We start from the raw sequence: 20,426 nt of genomic DNA on the forward strand, positions 1-20,426 counted from the left end.
AACACTGCAGGATGACAAAACAAGACGATGAGCACAGAGGAGGGGAAACAGAGAGAGCAAATCCACATAGAGAGCGTGTGAGACGTGTAAACTTACAGTACTGAGACGGGTAGCTACGTTCTGGCCCAGAAACGCAGGTTGAGCTGGCTTAGGAAGTGTAGAGCCTCATCAGCACAGCCGTGACAATAGTAATGCTGCCTGAGACTGAGCCAATAAGTGGCCACGATACTCAATAGCATAATCTGACTGGTTTGGTCTCTTCCAGTGACCAGTACTACTGTAATATTGATAATTTTGGTTAATTTGGCCATTTTTTGAGTTTTAAAATGTGGGGAGGGACAATTGTAAAATGAATGTCTAAAAGGCGAAACCAAAAGATTTGTTAAAAAAGAAGTCTTACCTCTTTGTGTTCTGGAAATGTAAAATTCTCTTGAACACGAATAAAGCAACTTTGTTCTTTGAGCAATTTCACAAGCACAATTCCACTCAACTCCAGTAATAAAACATCAATAAGAGAGGATGCAAAAAGGATTACTAGTGGACCTACACTTCAGTGTTAACGATATGAATAGAACTACGCTCTATAATGTAGCCACTTGTGTGTCTGCAAAGAAAGAGCTGCAAAGTCCTACACCCTGATGAAAACTTGTACAACATGCACGATACATAATGTTTTAATTCTGTCTTTCTCCCTTCGAGGGTATTTTGCCAATTTTTTAAAATTTTGCACGAAAATAAAATCTGGGATGAAGATTCTATCAAAACACAAACTATGTAAAACAAAATTGCTTCCAGTTTTCTTTAGGTGGCGTCAGCAGGCTCATGCAGGCCCACCTACGTTTTAGATCTAAAAGGGGGCATTCCAAAATTTGCGGAATCATCTTGTCAGAACAAAAGCCTATAGAACCACTACATTGTCTATTTATGGGGATTTAACCGATAAACATCATTTTTAGATCCATAACTGCAATAAGAGCCAACGTTGTTAGCTTCAGAGGGGCCCTTTAAGCGTTGAGAAGTTCTTAGAGGTATGAAGCATGTCCATTAATCCATTAGTGAGTGAAGAGGGAAAGCTTGTACTCCAACCTGGTTGAAACGGGAAGCCAGTGGAGTGAGTGAGGGATGGAAGCAATGTGCTCATATTTGTGCACTCTCATCAGGATCTTTGCTGCAGAGTATGTGATGGAGCCTTTGTAGGCTTTTTCAAGGGACTCCTGATAAGAGGTGCTTTACAATAGTCCAACTGTAGGGACGGAAAGGAAGAGACTAATAATAAGGCTTGTTCTGATAGCGACGGCACCGGCATGGTCTGACTAGTGAATATACAATCATAGATTTTATCTAAAGCAGCACTTAGTAATAGCTGTTTTATTCATATGCTACCTGCACTGTTCCGAAGCCCAGGTGTGCTTTGTTTTGTTGGAAGATATTTGCTGTATTGTATATTCGGTACATTATACTCTTTTATACTTGCCAACCTTGAGACCTCTGAATTCAGGAGAAGGGTAGGCGGGGGGAGAGGTTTGGTGGTAGCAGGGGGTGTTTATTGTAGCGTCCCGGGAGAGTTAGTGCTGCAAGGGGTTGTGGGTATTTGTTCTGTTGTGTTACGGTGCGTATGTTCTCCTGAAATGTGTTTATCATTCTTGTTTGGTGTGGGTTCACAGTGTGATGCATATTAGTAACAGTGTTAATGCTATTTATACGGCCACCCTCAGTGTGACATGTATGGCTGTTGATCAAGTTTGCGTTGCATGCACTCATAAAGCCTTATGTATTTTGTGACTGGGTCAGGACGCTGTCTGTTTGGAGAAAAAGGGGACGTGACGACAGGTTGTAGATGATGCTAAAGGCAGTGCCTTTAAGGCACGCCCCCAATACTGTTGTCCGGGTGGAAATTGGGAGAAATTCGGGGGAATGGTTGCCCCGGGAGATTTTCGGGAAGGGCAATGGCATTCGGGAGTCTCCCCGGAAAATCGGGAGGGTTGGCAGGTATATACTCTTTCGATTGCTGTTGTATTATAAGTTATTCCTACTTGTTATGGCACATGCGCGTACCGTCATTCCTACCTCTGCAAGAGCAGCTAGAAGCTCAGCTGAGAGCGCAGCCGGACAAGCCCCTGCACGTTCCGCTCAGACCGCGGCCACGCGCCCATACGCCTGCGGGCAATCTGAAATCAGCGCAACTGGTGAGGTACGACAGCATAAAGACCAACGCAGCCGACGATCCAGTGCCGGAACGTAGTTTTATGTCTGACCGTAAGCTTCGCGTCTCTGGCTCCTCTCTTGTGTTTGCACTCCGTATTCCTCTGCTCCTTGTACTCACTTGTTCCTGTTGTTTCCTTGTTCCGGCAGTTTCTTCCGTCGCCTTGGAAGTGAGGTGTGTGCCTCACTTCCCTGGATCCCCCTCTGGACTCTGACTGCCTCGCTCAATCTTCGACCCCCTTTGCATTGGACACGGACCTCAGGACGCCTCTCTCCACCCTCACAGACCTCCTTGCTTGGGTCATGGACCTTCTTCTGACCAGCCCCTTTGGACTTGCTTGCCTTTCTAAACAACACACACTTACAACAACCTCCTGGTAATATTACCTTGTTAATTCCTGCACATAATCCTGCATGCACACACATAGTAGCATAAACACTCCAATCACTCATCATGCTCAATAAAACCCTGTTGAGTGATACTTCTTGTGTCGTGCCGTCTGCTTCCCCTGTCGTAAATAACCCGATCTCTGTCTCACCACTCCGCCCTCAGCTAGCTAGCTGCTAAGCTAACGAGGCTAGCGGAGAAAGGCAGCGTCGGTCTGAAGGAAGCTACTCCCCCGCCACCGTGACCACCACTTCCCGAAGACAGCTGGCACTTCACTCGGCGACGGAAAGTTTCTGTGAGTATGGCTTCCTGCGCTTCGTGCACTTTACTCATGGATAGGTTGGCTCTGCTAGAGAGTCGTGTCCGCCAGTTAGAACAGTGTAATTTCGTAACTTTAGATGTTGCGGACACATCTGCTAGCGTTAGCTGTAGCGAGCTAACTAGCCCAGCTTGTAGCAGCCCTAAGTGGCCTACAAGCTACGGTGTACCGGTTGAGACGCATAATAGATTTAGCCCTTTAACTAGTCCTACACCCCAGTCTACCGGGCACCACACTTTAGTCATAGGGGACTCCATCACCCGAAACATAAAGCTTAGCGAACCAGCCACAATTAAGTGTATTCCCGGGGGCAGAGCACCTGACATTGAAGCTAATCTTTGGGAGCTAACTCGCAACAGGTCTAGTAAACATGTACGGCAGGCTAACCGCACCACTAGTTATGTGAATATAGTAATACACGTTGGCTCCAATGACGTTAGGATGAGACAATCAGAGATTACAAAGAGAAACATAGCCAGGGCTTGTAATCTCGCCAGAAAGATGTCCAGGCATCGAGTAATTGTCTCTTGCCCCCTGCCTGGGAGAGGCAATGATGAGAGATATAGCAGATTAGTCTCTCTTAACAAGTGGCTGGATAGCTTCTGTAGACAACAGGGATTTACGTTTATTGATAATTGGCCCTCTTTCTGGGGCAAACCTGCCTTGCTGAGGAGAGACGGCCTTCACCCTAACCAGGAAGGCGCTATCCTCTTGTCTCGGAACATAGATTTTGCATTGAGCCACATTTGACTAACTGCACTAGAGCAAGCCCGGTCACAGGCAATTAAAGAGCCTGCTAGCCTGGGTATGGAGTCAGTTAAGTTAGAACTAGCCAGCGCCAGGCTGGATGATCCCTGTACACATAGCAATTTGCGTAGAATAATACACAACTCACAAAATGTTTTTTCTGCTATGACTATGACTACGTCAGAGTTAGACATGCGTTCTACTGAGGTGGCAAATTATGATGCGTTCAGTTTATCGCAGCACCAAGTAGACAATCTGAAAATTCCCGTCATATCAATTCCTAGATATGGTCGTAATTATTTTAAGTACATTGGGCATAATAAACGCAACATTATTAATATTGCTACTATGGATAATTTTATCAACAACTCCTTAAAACAGCCCACTACCTATAATATGGGCTTTCTAAACATCAGATCTTTGTCTCCCAAAACGTTATTAGTTAATGAGGTCATTAGAGACAACAACCTTAACGTCATCGGTCTTAGCGAAACCTGGCTTAAACCAGACGACTTTTTTGCGATAAATGAGGCATCCCCTCCTAATTATACGAATGCGCATATTGCCCGTCCCCTTAAAAGAGGACGGGGGGGGGGGGGGGGTCGCACTGATATACAACGAAAACTTTAACTTTAGTCCTAACTTAAATAATAAATATAAATCGTTTGAGGTGCTTTCTATGAAGTCTGCCACACCTCTGCCTCTGTGCCTGGCCGTTATCTACCGCCCCCCAGGGCCCTATTCGGACTTTATTAGTGAATTCTCAGAGTTTGTTGCTGATCTAGTGACACCCGCCGATAATATAATTATAATGGGGGACTTTAATATCCATATGAATGCCCCATTGGACCCACCGTGCGTGGCGCTCCAGACTATAATTGATAACTGTGGTCTTACACAAATAATAAATGAACCGACTCATCGCAGCGGTAATACGATAGACCTAGTGCTTGTCAGAGGTATCACCGTTTCCAAAGTTATGATACTCCCGTATACCAAAGTAATGTCCGATCATTACCTTATAAAATTCGAAGTTCAGACTCATGTTCGGCAAGCTAATAATATTGAAAACTGCTATAGCAGCCGCAACATTAATGCTGCCACAACGACGACTCTTGCTGACCTACTGCCCTCGGTAATGGCAACGTTCCCAAAGTATGTGGGCTCTATTGATAACCTCACTAACAACTTTAACAACGCCCTGCGCGAAACCATTGATAGTATAGCACCGCTGAAGTTAAAAAAGGCTCCAAAAAGGCATACGGCATGGTTTACTGAAGAAACTAGAGCTCAGAAATTATTATGTAGAAAGCTGGAACGCAAATGGCGCACGACTAAACTTGAGGTGCACCATCAAGCATGGAGTGATAGTTTAATAACTTATAAACGCATGCTTACCTTAGCTAAAACTAATTATTACTCAAATCTCATCCGCATTAATAAAAACGATCCCAAATTTTTGTTTAGTACAGTAGCATCGCTAACCCAACAAGGGACTCCTTCCAGTAGCTCCACCCATTCGGCAGATGACTTTATGAAGTTCTTTAATAAGAAAATTGAACTTATTAGAAAGGAGATTAAAGACAATGCGTCTCAGCTACAACTGGGTTATAGTAACACAGATACGACTGTATATACGGCGGATATTGCAAATATCCAAAATAGTTTCTCTCGTTTTGATGAAATAACACTAGAAGAATTGTTACAACGTGTAAATGGAATAAAACAAACAACATGTTTACTTGACCCACTTCCTGGGAAACTTATCAAGGAGCTTTTTGTATTATTAGGTCCATCAGTGCTAAATATTATAAACTTATGACTTTCCTCGGGCACTGTTCCCCTAGCATTCAAAAAAGCGGTTATTCATCCTCTCCTTAAAAGACCTAACCTCGATCCTGACCTCATGGTAAACTACCGACCGGTGTCTCACCTTCCCTTTATTTCGAAAATCCTCTAAAAAATTGTTGCAGAGCAGCTAAATGAACACTTAGCGTTTAACAATCTATGTGTAACCTTTCAATCCGGTTTCAGGGCAAATCACTCGACTGAGACAGCCTTCGCAAAATTGACTAATGATCTATTGCTAACGATGGACTCTGATGCGTCATCTATGTTGTTGCTCCTCGATCTTAGCGCTGCTTTCGATACCGTCGATCATAATATTTTATTAGAGCGTATCAAAACACGAATTGGTATGTCAGACTCAGCCCTGTCTTGGTTTAACTCTTATCTTACTGATAGGATGCAGTGCGTCTCCCATAACAATGTGACCTCGGACTATGTTAAGGTAACGTGTGGAGTTCCCCAGGGTTCGGTCCTTGGCCCTGTACTCTTCAGCATCTACATGCTGCCGCTAGGTGACGTCATACGCAAATACGGTATTAGCTTTCACTGCTATGCTGATGACACCCAACTCTACATGCCCCTAAAGCTGACCAACACGCTGGACTGTAGTCAGTTGGAAGCGTGTCTTAATGAAATTAAACAATGGATGTCCGCTAACTTTTTGCAACTCAACGCCAAAAAAATGGAAATGCTGATTATCGGTCCTGCTAGACACCGACCTCTATTTAATAATACAACTTTAACATTTGACAACCAAATAATAAAACAAGGTGACTCGATAAAAAATCTGGGTATTATCTTCGACCCAACTCTCTCCTTTGAGTCACACATTAAAAGTGTTACTAAAACTGCCTTCTTTCATCTCCGTAATATCGCTAAAATTCGCTCCATTTTGTCCACTAAAGACGCCGAGATAATTATCCATGCGTTTGTTACGTCTCGTCTCGATTACTGTAACGTATTATTTTCGGGTCTCCCCATGTCTAGCATTAAAAGATTACAGTTGGTACAAAATGCGGCTGCTAGACTTTTGACAAGAACAAGAAAGTTTGATCATATTACGCCTGTACTGGCTCACCTGCACTGGCTTCCTGTGCACTTAAGATGTGACTTTAAGGTTTTACTAATTACGTATAAAATACTACACGGTTTAGCTCCAGCCTATCTTGCCGATTGTATTGTACCATATGTCTCGGCAAGAAATCTGCGTTCAAAAGACTCCGGCTTATTAGTGATTCCTAGAGCCCAAAAAAAGTGCGGGCTATAGAGCGTTTTCCGTTCGGGCTCCAGTACTCTGGAATGCCCTCCCGGTAACAGTTTGAGATGCTACCTCAGTAGAAGAATTTAAGTCTCACCTTAAAACTCATCTGTATACTCTAGCCTTTAAATAGACCTCCTTTTTAGACCAGTTGATCTGCCGCTTCTTTTCTTTCTCCTATGTCCACCTCCTCCCTTGTGGAGGGGGTCCGTTCCGATGACCATGGATGAAGTACTGGCTGTCCAGAGTCGAGACCCAGGATGGACCGCTCGTCGGGACCCAGGATGGACCGCTCGCCTGTATCGATTGGGGACATCTCTACACTGCTGATCCGCCTCCGCTTGAGATGGTCTCCTGTGGACGGGATTCTCGCTGCTGTCTTGGATCCGCTTTGCACTGAACTCTCACGGCTGTGTTGGAGCCACTATGGATTGAACTTTCGCAGCATCATGTTAGACCCGCTCGACATCCATTGCTTTCGGTCCCCTAGAGGGGGGGGGGGTTGCCCACATCTGAGGTCCTCTCCAAGGTTTCTCATAGTCAGTATTGTCACTGGCGTCCCACTGGATGTGAATTCTCCCTGCCCACTGGGTGTGAGTTTTCCTTGCCCTTTTGTGGGTTCTTCCGAGGATGTTGTAGTCGTAATGATTTGTGCAGTCCTTTGAGACATTTGTGATTTGGGGCTTTATAAATAAACAATTAATTGATTGATTGATTGATTGACTTCCATTAAACAGACGGTTTATGGAGGGATAAAAGGTTCCTATAAGTGAAAGTGTAATATACTTTTATGCCACAGGGATATATCCAAATCGACTGTAGCTCACATTAAATTTGTTTTCTATAATTTCATTACAGTAATTACATACAACAATGGCCATAACCCAATAATGTAATGACCAATTTGCATTGATACTAGTCTTAACCTGATAGTGTTGTGGTTCATCTGGCCTGGGTTGGTTACTTGATACAGTGGCCCATCTTAAGATTTTTTTTTAAATAAGAGCTGTCCCCCAGATTATTGTAATGCTTTAAGTTTCAAGCAGAACTTTGAGTCACAAGCATCAATGTCATTAGTTGGTGTACCAAATGTCACCCCAAACCTCGTAAGATCCGCCCAAAACATCAGATTTTTTTTGCCAGCATTAGTTTATAGCTAGAGATCGACATAACTATGGTGTCCAACATGGGGAGGCAGAATGTGAGTGTGAAGGACAGCAATAATAAGAAGAAGTGGATGGTATTTATTAAAGAAAGAAATCTTTAAAAACATGACCGAGTGTGTAACAAAACTTGGCGAAGCAATTCGAGTGTATCGCTGCTCGTCTGCACCATATTGAAGCAGAATGATTCTAGCGCCAGCCAAGAATGTTAAATCAATATCTAAACGACGAACATTCAGCTGCTGGTGGTGTGTTTGACGGAGAAGCATCTGGAAGGTGATACCGTAGAAGTCCACTCTTACAGGTACATTTTCTACAACACTACTGTACAGTAGGGAAGGGTATCAAAGAATTATTGTAGCAAAATTATTATTATTACTATTATTATTTACATTATTTATTTATTCATTCATTATTTATTTGTTCACTGTTATGTTACAGAGAACAAGGGAATATGATAAAATTGCTTTGGTATGGAAAGGGGTAGAATTAAAAAAGCTCAGCTTCTTCCTACCCCTTTTTGGACGTGCTATAATGAAACAACTGGAAACGTGATGAATTGTATTGTATGCATGTTTGAAATAAACTGAAACTGAACTGGATTGAACTGAATATAACATGTTAAAATTGTGCTGTTTTGGGGTTGTCAAGCACCAATTAAATTGATTTTAATTAACTTCAAAAGGAGATGTTGATTTGTACGGAGCCCCTAAAGCAGGGGTGTCAAACTTATTTTAGATCGGGGGCCACATGGAGAAACATCTACTCCCAAGTGGGCCGGACTGGTAAAATCCCTGCACGATAACTTAAAAATAAAGACACCTTCAGATTGTTTTCTGTGTTTAAAAATAGAAGAAGCACATTCTGAAAATGTACAAATCATACTGTTGTCTTTTTACACTTACATGTTGCGGTTAATAGTATTCTATCTTTATTTGCCAGTATTTATATTTTCTGAAGGAATGATGTGATAATGTTCATCAGTCAACTCAATGGTGTTCATTTTCAATCTTTCAAGATAAAAAAAAATTATAATCAAATTACAGTATGCCATGTATGTAGTTTGATCATTTTCCCCGATTGATGTACTAATATCATGTGGTTTATTTTGTACATATGTACCATCTTCCAGAGATACAAAGAATTGCTATTGCAACATGCTGTAGACACATGTAGAAGAGCTGTTTCTTTCATTCAAATACTTCAGGTTAATTTGTATACTTAGCAAACTCATCCCGTGGGCCGGATACAACCTCTTCGCGGGCCTGATCCGGCCCGCGGGCAGTACGTTTGACACCCTTGCCCTAAAGGAACATGGAGGGAAAAACATATTTTGTGAGATCTCTCAATACTTTTTGCGAGATCTCGCAAAAAATTTTTTTTCCTATGTCAGTGAACTGGAAGTAAAACAGACAAAGCGATGGAGGAGCCTACCTATCATCCGTGGGAGAAGTTCATTGATTTCTATTTTAGTCTTGGCCTAACATATAAAGACATCAAATCCGTTCTTGCATGTAGACATGGCTTTGACATAAGTGAGAGACGTCTGAAAGGAATACTCAGGGCGAGGGGGCTTTCTTGTTGTAATGGGGACTGTCTGTTTTACTTCCGGTTTACTGACAACAGACAAAAAACATTTTGCGAGATCTCCCAAAACATCGCTGTTCCTTTAGGGCAGGGGTGCCCATTACGTCGATCGCGATCGACTGGTCGATCTCGGAGGGTGTGTCAGTCGATCTCAAGCCAGGCATTAAAAAATAGACATAAAAATGAGCAATCATCAATCATACCAAGACTTCACTTTCGTCAGTTGTTGGACATTCTCGGCACCCGAGGATCTTGTGAGATGACGCTGGCTGCTGCGAGCTCATATTTAAGAAAAAAAATCACTAACAGGGCAGACGCAGAGAAACACATATTTCTAGAGACTCCGTACCTACTGTCAAAACTCTAAAGACCGACTGCACAGTTCCTGTCTTCACCATAAAAGACCTGTTTCATCCTGCCTGTGCTAACAAAATAAGAGTCTCAGAAAGCTAGCGTGCACAAGCTAGCAAGCTACGGAGTTTGATGCCAATGTATTTCTCCCCCGCCCTCAGCGACCGCTTTCTCACTTGCTTGCCCACCCGCACACTCACTGACGTCACTCACCTGCTGCCAGACATTAAAGGGCCACACACATATGCTACTCTCATAACAAAGTGTTTAAAAACGAGTATGCAAGTTGGACTAATGAGATGCCAAATCCAACCACTTTCATGTGGTATTGGACAGAAAGGAGGACTTTTTTTTTCCTCCATTTGAAAATGCGGACGTTATCAGCACCACTGTCTGATTCCAATGAATGCAAGTCATCAGAATCAAATACACCAACTTATATTCTTGTCTTCATGAAAGAAAGGAATCTATGTGTGTTAAACATGCTTGTATTATCATTAAACACCATTAACTTGTCTCTTTCATAAATAAATAAATATAAATTATAAATAGGAATGAGGTAGATCTCCTCGACTTGGTCAATTGAAAAGTAGCTCGCCTGCAGAAAAAGTGTGAGCGCCCCTGCTTTAGGGGCTGCGTAGATTTGAGATGTAAGTGATTTAAATTAAGGGCTCTGTCACAGAACCAATTGAGCTTGTAGGTTGAGGTACTAGTGTAACTTGAATCCAGGTGGAGACTGCTTTTTGCCAGAGTTAGCTGGGACATGCTCTAGTTTACTGCAAGCTTGAATGGGAAAAGCGCAAAAAAAAAAATCCATGGATGTTTGGCTGCACTGGTGCTAACACAACATGTGGGGTGTCCTGGCTGGTTCACCAGTCCTATTATTGCTTTTGCTAAGCTTCAAGTCAACAAAAGCCCACATACACACATTAGACGTTGATTTAAGAACTGAATCCTTCTGACGTTTTACTTGCTTGTAAAATATGTACGTAAGCAATCTATTTATGTTTTTCTGACATTTAGTCGACTTCTCTTTTCAAAGGTTCATCCACGCAGATAGGATAGTTCTGTTATGGCAACAGGAAATGTTATTACTTCTGCTTCAAGCCTCCGCTCAGCCAAGATATTTTCTGCTGACAGCCATAATATACCGTAAACTGTTAAAGATAAAGAAAGTGCTCCATTATAATAGAAGCTATGTGATTAGATAAGTAGTTCTCTGTTTACCCTTTAAAATGCTTTTCACGGAAATGCAAATATATCTTCATGACTTATTGTGAACTTCTTCTCTGCATGATTAGGGCTGTCAAACATATTTATCGTCACATATCAGCAGTCTAATTAGGTTTTCCAAAGCTCCTTTTCTTCTTCCTTATGTAATTTAGCTGCTAATGTTTTATGTCACCTCTCAACAGAGGCAGTAAATGTATTAGATTAGCTGTGTAACATGAACCGCATATTTGATGAAAACGAAATTATACAGTTGTCCTAAATGTCCTACACCAAAGTTTTTAATTGCTATTGGCGGTCTTGTGCAAAGTCATGAGACAAGTACAATTCATAATATATGTGTTTTTTTCCACATCTGCACAGGAAAGGCTTGTCAAATAAATCAGATTTATCACACTTTTTAAATTGGATTAATCACGTTTAATCACAGTAAAGCATTTGTGTACACAATTAAAATTAACCTAAAAAAATATATTGACAATATTTTGGCACAAATGCAATTTTATTTTCAGAATGTGTAACATTTTTTAAATGTACGTTATATATTTGCTCAAAACCTGTTAAGAATTTTTTTTTTTTTTTTAACTTTTATTTTAAAACAAAATTTGCCAGCGAGAATACCTGTCGGAGTCACCTTACACACCTTTGCACTGACACAGTGCATCCAGAAAGTATTCACAGCGCCCCCCTTTTTCCACATTTTGTTGTGTTACACAGCCTTTTTGTCCTCAAAATTCTACACACAATACCTCATAATGAATTGGTACCGTATTGATTCGAATGTGAAAGGTACACACAATAGTGAAGTGAATTATATTTCTATAGCGCTTTTTCCTCAAGTGACTCAAAGCGCTTTACATAGTGAAACCCAATATCTAAGTACCAATTAAACCAGTGTGGGTGGCACTGGGAGCAGGTGGGTAAAGTGTCTTGCCCAAGGACACAACGGCATTGACTTGGAAGGCGTAAGCGGGGATTGAACCTGCAACCCTCAAGTTGCTGGCACGGCTGCTCTACCAACCGAGCTATACCGCCCCAATAAACATTAACAATGTCAAAAATCTTTAGTATAAGGCCAATTTGATGTGGTAAACTGGAGTTTCATGATCTTGGTTGTATATCGATTTGCACATCAGATTGACTCTCTCTCTCATCCACAGTCTGGAGTGCAGCTGACGCTGGTCAATCCAACACACCTGAGGTTGATTAGAGTGCCTTTTTTAACTGGGTGCTTACGGCCCGTAAGCGCCTGTACTTTGTTGGTAACTGCTGTTCCTCACGCATGACTGTCATTCTCGTCTCACTTGCTAACCCTCGTGTTTGGCTCGTGCATCTTACAGGTTTGCCTGTTTACCTAGCTCCGACTAGCGCTTTCAGTTTACAATTTTGTGTTTCTGTTTTACTTCATTCTTGAAGTATGTTTCCTAGCCCCGTCTAGAGATTTATTTTTGTACTTTGCTCTTTTGTTTTTTTATCTTATCCGTCAGTATTATTCTTAGTCTTTACTAGCGCTTTTGCTTTAGTTTTGGTATTTATCTAAGTAGTTTTTATGGTGTGTTTTTGTGCTCCACCATCGCTTTATGTTTTTTGTGGCTACATCCTCCTTCCGGCCAGAATAAAGGAAGAACTTTTTGTCTACAAACAATCCGTCTCTGCATCCTTGGGTTCCATCTAATTCAGCTCCTAACAATTGACTCGTCACTAAAAGAGAAAACTATAATCCGATTGTGGAAGTCTTCCTCTTCTTTCTCAGGGTTTGTCGGACCCACGGGACCACAACATCTCAGGACGCAGGTTTTACAAGAGAGTTTTTTAATTTTCTTTTTTGATGTTGTCGCCGTCAAAGCTCTATCTTGCTTTTCAGCAGTCAGTGTTGTCGTCGTTTGCAGTTGTTCCTTGCTCTCCAGCAGTCTTCCTACTCTCTCCCCTCTCATGGTCTCCAGCGCTGCTAATAAAGGAACATGTGATTAGATAACTCGTTCCAGCTGAGATATCCACTCACCTGTTGGCTGCTTCTTGGCCGGCCCCTGCACACACCCCGCCCACAGGGAACGCGTGGACCACGCCCCTTTCCCCATGCCTCCACCGCCATACTCAGGCCTGCTAAATTTGCGTAGTTGGGACCCCTTGTTATACGTTCGCTGTTGACGCTCTTGGGCATGGAGCAAATTTTCACATGACAAGTGCCCCACCTTGTGGAGTTTTGCTCGCATGTCCATGACGTACTGAATTTCATTCTTGCTGGAGCTTGGACCCTCCTCCCACCTTTCTTTAATGACGTCCAGCACTCCGCGAGGCCTCCGGCCATATAACAACTCGAAAGGTGCAAAACCTAAGGAGGTTTGGGGTACCTCCTTCATCGCAAACATTAGGGGTTCCAATCATTTATCCTAATTCTGTTTGTCCTCGTTCATGAACTTACGGATCATGGTTTTCAACGTTTTATTTAATCGCTCCACCAGCCCATCCGTTTGCTGATGGTATACACTGGTGCGGATGGCCGTGATTCCCAATAACCCGTATAGTTCTTTAACCGTGCGCTTTTACCAGGACGTGGCCTGGTCAGTCAGAATCTCTTTCGGGATTCCAACTCGGGAGGTGACCTGAAACAGCGCTTGGGCAACACTCTTGGCAGAGATGTAGCGCAGGGGCACTGCTTCGGGATAACACGTTGCGTAATCCACTAGGACTAACACAAAGCGATATCCCTGTGTGCTCGGGGAAAATCGTCTGATGAGTTCCATCCCAATCCTTTCCAACGGGACCTCTATGAGTGGTAATGGGTGCAAGGGGGGCTTTCAATCAATCAATGTTTATTTATATAGCCCCAAATCACAAATGTCTCAAAGGACTGCACAAATCATTACGACTACAACATCCTCGGAAGAACCCACAAAAGGGCAAGGAAAACTCACACCCAGTGGGCAGGGAGAATTCACATCCAGTGGGACGCCAGTGACAATGCTGACTATGAGAAACCTTGGAGAGGACCTCAGATGTGGGCAAACCCCCCCCTCTAGGGGACCGAAAGCAATGGCTTTGGGGTGGCCGCTGGGTTCACCAGCTGGCAGTCCGGGCAGGCAGCAAATCGGACCATGGCCCGATTAAGTGTCTTATCATACCCCATATGGCCAGAGAGTGGGTTAAAATGTGCTGCCTGGAAAATAATTTCCCGGCGGCGTCTTGACACCAACAACTGGGTGTGTTCCTCCCTGGTCTGAGTGTCACGGCTCACTCGGTATAACCTATCACGAATAATTAAAAAAATGGGGAAATACCCGCGCACCAGCTGACCGTCGATGTAATCCACCTGGTCCCAGGTTGCGCGCAAGGTTTCATCACGGGACTGCTCAAGGGGAAAATCCTCTGTAGGTTGCTACCAGGGGGCCGGGGGGCCTCCCGCGAAACCACCACCGGTTCCCGCTTGGCAACACCGGATGAAGCCGCGTCTCCACTGAGAACCGCACGGATACTCCCCCCTCCTACCGTCCGTGAACGCATCCCCACACATTGTGTCACTAGATGTTTAAATCCCGGCCAATTTGTTCCTAGAATTATGGGGTGCGTAAGGTGCGCGCTTGCGGCAACCTTGACACTATGCTTTTGACCCTTATACCAAATTTCCACTGGCACAATCGGGTACTTGTGCATATCCCCATGAATACACCTGATATTTACCCGTGTTGCCTCCCTAAACACCTGGGGTCGAACCAGGTTCTGGTGAATCATGGACTGTTTTCAGGCCGAATCCACCATCGCCCGGTATATACTCCCTTGTATCCTTACCGGGACACAGTACGTCTCCCCTCGTTCGGGGGCGGGTGCTGGGGGCCCGACAACCCGCATTACCTGCCCCACCTCCATCAAAGAGCACTCCCGGCGCACGTGTCCGGATTGACCGCACCCTCAGCACACCGGCCCTGGGGTTCGAGGCGCCATCTGCGAGCGAAGCCCCCTTACCGCAGCGCCGGTACCCTGAAACGCACAAGCAGAGAAGATGTTATAGCCCCGTGTTCCCCCCCCTTGTTGGGTGTGTATGGGTGCGTGAATGGGTACGGGTGTGTGTGTTTTTGTGCTGGTTGTTCCAGGACCTGCTCGCTGACTCCGGGTAGCTCGGCCCTGCAAGGTTGCTGCTCCAGGGTTGCCCTTCCTGTCGTCGGCGGGGTGCTAGGGTGGGCCTTTCGTCCGACTTTGCAGTCGCCTCCCGCTTGACAGCCAGGTGATCCTCCGCCACTGTTACTGCCGTTTTCACGTCGGCGGGGCGGTGGTATCTCACCCACGCGGAGGTCCTGGCCGGGGTAATGTCGATGAATTGTTCCAGTATAATGGATTCTAGCATTTTAGGGTACGGCCCGTTCGGCTGGTGCCACCGGGTTGCCACGTCTCTTAGCTGCTGCGCCAGCACGAAGGGGCGGTCATCTGGGTCAAACTTCATGGCTCGGAATCGTCGCGGGTGATCTTCTGGGCTGCTGCCGACCCGATCCAGGATAGTGTGGCGTAGGCTGGGGTACTGCATCATGGCGACTGCCGGGAGACTCAACGCTGCCCGCTGTGCCTCCCCCACCAGGAGTGGCAGCAGCTTCATGCCCCATTCCTCCTCCGGCCACTTGCATGAGGTTGTCGTGGCCTCAAAAACATCCAGGAATACGTGGGGGTCCTCCGTCTCCACCATGCGCTGCATGGAGGTCGTCGCTTCCGCTCCTGATGTGGCTCTGTCCATTAAGCTTTGCAGCAGCTGGGTTTGCTGCTGGCTCGCTGCTGACACCTCGGCCAGCACTCGCCCGAGCGCCTCCAGGGGGGTTGTGGTGGACATGTTTGTGGTCCGGTTTGTTGGGTGCCAGTTGTGGAAGTCTTCTTCCTTCTCAGGGTTTGTCGGACCAACGGGACCACAACACCTCAGGACGCAGGTTTTACAAGAGTTTTATTATTTTCTTTTTTGATGTTGTCGCCGTCAAAGTTCTGTATTGCTTTTCAGCAGTCAGTGTTGTCGTCGTTTGCAGTTCTTCCTTGCTTTTCAGCAGTCTCCCTCCTCCCTCCCCTCTCATGGTCTCCGGCGCTGCTAATAAAGGAACAGGTGATTAGATAACTCGTTCCAGTTGAGATATCCACTCACCTGTTGGCTGCTTCATGGCCGGCCCCTGCACACACCCTGCCCGTGGGGAACGCGTGGACCACGCCCCTCTCCACACCGATATTATACTTTGTGATTGAGATTGCTATAAGATCAATTTCTCAGGTGGATGAATGACCTTTGGGTCTGCAGGGTGAGATAGTCAGACAATTATAGGCAAGGCAGTGTTCAGGTTTTAACATATCTTTTAAAGTTGATCTTGATGAGAACAGATCACTGATAATAGCAAAACAAGTCAAACTTGACCACTGCAAATCATGGATAATGGCTTCTGAAGTGAGTGCTAAATATTTGATGACATTAAGCAGGAAATAAGAGCTTCTTTTGAGAGTCGAAGCTTGTGTTGTGATGTTTTCTGCTGTGCTGTATGGGAAAGAGGTTACTTATTGTGTTCAACATGCACAAGCATTGCCTGGTAGGTTTTAATTCAGCATTTACTCCATGTCCATGTTTACACATTTTAATACCATACATATGACTCTCAAACAGTTCATCTCTCTACACTTCTATCAAAACCCAGAGGCACCGATTTAGTAATTAAGGCAGTCAACTTGGCTCTTGGGGCCCCATGACTGGGGAACATGCATTTATTAGTACATGCTCTTTTGCTGCACTTTCCTCCTATTATCAGAAGTGTATGGCGATTGGGTCACCTGGAACACTAGCAATGTTTGACAGTCATTTTGCGTTTGTATCATTCGTCTGTTTGGATTGAGTCAGGCTCAATGCATTTCTGATAATTGTTGAATATTTTGTAAAAACTCAGCTCTGTGTTTCCATTGTTAAAGAAATGCATGTTCTTTAGTTTGAAACAAAATGTGTTATTTTTTTTAAGATGACAGGAGCTCAAAGGACACTTTTTCCACATGGGCCTTTTCTGCATCAGCATCTATATTTGTAGTAAAACTAGTGATATTAGGTTGTTACTATGAAAATAAAATCAGATTGAAATTCATTTTTGAATTTGTATTAATAATGAATAATACTGACAATAATGATAATAATAATATTAATAACAATATTAATGATAATAATAATAATAACTTGTTGTTACTCACTTGTATAATTTGAATTAACTTTTAAAAAAACAACAATATTTTGCCAGAAATACAATTTTACTGTCAGAATGTCTTGCAGCAACATTTTAAAAATATGTAGCATCAATTATTTGTGCAAAACTCTACCAGTCGCCACCTGCGATGAGGTGGCGACTTGTCCAGGGTGTACCCCGCCTTCCGCCCGATTGTAGCTGAGATAGGCGCCAGCGACGCCAAAAGGGAATAAGCGGTAGAAAATGGATGGATGGATGGATGGATGGATGGATGGATCTACCAGTCACGGTGTATTTTGGAGTGAGCAGCGAGCACAAAAGATTAATTTGCGTGTATAAAAGGCTAATAAGGCTGTTACGGTGCAAACACCTGCCGCCTCTCACTCTGCTGTGCGCTACGCTGAGCGCACCGGGCGTTCCTCTCCTGCAACAGCCTGACACTGATTAAAGCCCTGCTTTCATAAGCCCGCGATCTCAACACGCACCTTCAACACCACCCAGTAACACTCCACATATAATCGTTACACATAGTCACACTGTATACATTTTGATTAGTCACACACTTAATTCATATATTTTAATAAACACGCTGCAAAATAACGACGTCCCTGTCTCTGTGCTGTCTCTTTCTCCCACTGTACCTTAACCAATGCGGTAATTTTTGGTGATTCATCACTTAAGTTAACTCATTATTTTTGACATCCATAATTAAGGCATGGCCCTGCGATGAGGTGTCGACTTGTCCAGGGTGTACGACGCCTTCTGCCCGATTGTAGCTGAGATAGGCGCCAGCGCCCCCCGCGACCCCAAAAGGGAATAAGAGGTAGAAAATGGATGGATGGATGGATAATTAAGGCATGACCTACACCAAATAGCCTCGGAACGCTGTAGTTATTGGTTAGATCCAAAGCTTAAGATCTATTAACTTTATCTTATGAGCATGTAGCATTTACATTGCCACGGTCCCACAAAGGTAAAATGAACACAGTCGCCCCCTGTACGAGTGGCACACTGCGTTTGACAAACAGTCACATTATTAGAGATAGAACATTTAAACTGGGATTTCACCCACCCTTTCATTTTCTACCGCTAATTCCTTTCAGGGTGTGGAAGGGCTGGAGCCAATCCCAGCTGTACTTGTGCGGAAGGCTCACACTCACATCCACAAACCAGGGCCAATTTAGTGTTTGCCAATCAGAATATTCCTAGGTGCATTTTCACAGGTCATGTAGCTGTGAAAATGGAAGAAACCATTTTTTGGAGAAATTTAGTGCATTGAAATGTACTGACTATGAAAATATTGTATTGCCCTTGAGCAAAATGCAATGTCTAGATCAGTGGTTCTCAAATCGGGGTACACGTACCCCTGGGGGTACTTGAAGGTATGCCATGGGGTACGTGAGATTGTTTAAAAATATTCTAAAAATAGCAACAATTCAAAAATCCTTTACAGTATAAATATATTTATTGAGTAATAGTTCAACAACATATCAATGTAAGTTCATAAACTGTGAAAAGAAATGCAACAATGCAATATTCATTTGTGTGGACATGTTCCATAAATATTGATGTTAAAGATTTATTTTTTGTGAAGAAATGTTTAGAATTGAGTTCATGAATCCAGATGGATCTCTATTACAATCCCCAAAGAGGGCACTTTAAGTTGATGATTACTTCTATGTGTAGAAATCTTTATTTATAATTGAATCACTTTTTTTAATTTTTCTACAAGTTTTTAGTTATTTTTATATCTCTTTTTCCAAATAGTTCAAGAAAGACCACTATAAATGAGCAATACTTTGCACTGTTATACAATTTAATAAATCAGAAACTGATGACATAGTGCTGTATTTTACTTCTTTATCTCTTTTTTCCAACCAAAAATGCTTTGTTCTGATTAGGGGGTACTTGAATTAAAAAAAAATATTCACAGGGGGTACATCACCTAAAAAAAGGTTGAGAACCACTGGTCTAGATAGATAAATAGATAGATAGATGGATAGATATATAGATAGATAGATAGTACTTTATTGTACTGCTCCCTTTTGGATGTTTGTAGGATGGCTGAGAGATAAAGAAGCTGTATACGCTGGGGATTAAGTCACTCAATCTGAAGTTATATATTGACTGAAAACTTGTTGATTTTTGGAATTCATTGCTTAAGTCCAACCAACTACAATGTCTCCTATGCATCATTGGAATGCAAAAGCAGATTAGTTAATCTAATAAATTGAAAAGGACTAATTATAATTATATAACTATATAGTCTCTGGAGACATGTTTTTACTAATCATCTCTAAATATTTGAATTAGTGCTGCAAATCTTTGGGTGTCCCACGATTCCATTCAATCTTGATTTTTTGGGGTCGCCATTCGATTATATATTAATTTTTTCGATTCAACGCAATTCTTGATTTAAAAACGATATTTTTCCGATTCAAAAGGATTCTGTATTCATTCAATACATAGGATTTCAGCAGGATCTACCCCAGTCTGCTGACATCAATCAATCAATCAATGTTTACTTTTATAGCCCTAAATCACTAGTGTCTCAAAGGGCTGCACAAACCACCACGACATCCTCGGTAGGCCCACATAAGGGCAAGGAAAACTCACACCCAGTGGGACATCGGTGACAGTAATGATCCAGTGGGACGTCTGTGACAATAATGACGATGAGAACCTTAGAGAGGAGGAAAGCAATGGATGTTGAGCGGGTCTAACATGATACTGTGAAAGTTCAATCCACAATGGATCCAACACAGTCGCGAGAGTCCAGTCCAAAGCGGATCCAACACAGCAGCGAGAGTCCCATGCTAGCATGCTAGCAGAGTAGTAGATTGTTTTAAAAAAAGCTTTTATAATTGTAAAGGACAATGTTTTATCAACTGATTGCAATAATGTAAATTTGTTTTAATTATTAAACGAGCCCAAACTATGACTTATTTTATCTTTGTGAAAACATTGGACACAGTGTGTTGTCAAGCTTATGAGATGCGATGCAAGTGTAAGCCACTGTGACACTATTGTTCTTTTTTTTTTAATTTTTTATAACTATCTAATGATAATGTCAATGAAGGATTTTTAATCACTGCTGTGCTGAAATTATAACTAATATTGATACTATTGTGGATAATATTCATTTTTGTTT

Source organism: Nerophis ophidion, linkage group LG06 (assembly GCF_033978795.1).
Source record: "Nerophis ophidion isolate RoL-2023_Sa linkage group LG06, RoL_Noph_v1.0, whole genome shotgun sequence".
NCBI classification, from domain to species: domain Eukaryota; kingdom Metazoa; phylum Chordata; class Actinopteri; order Syngnathiformes; family Syngnathidae; genus Nerophis; species Nerophis ophidion.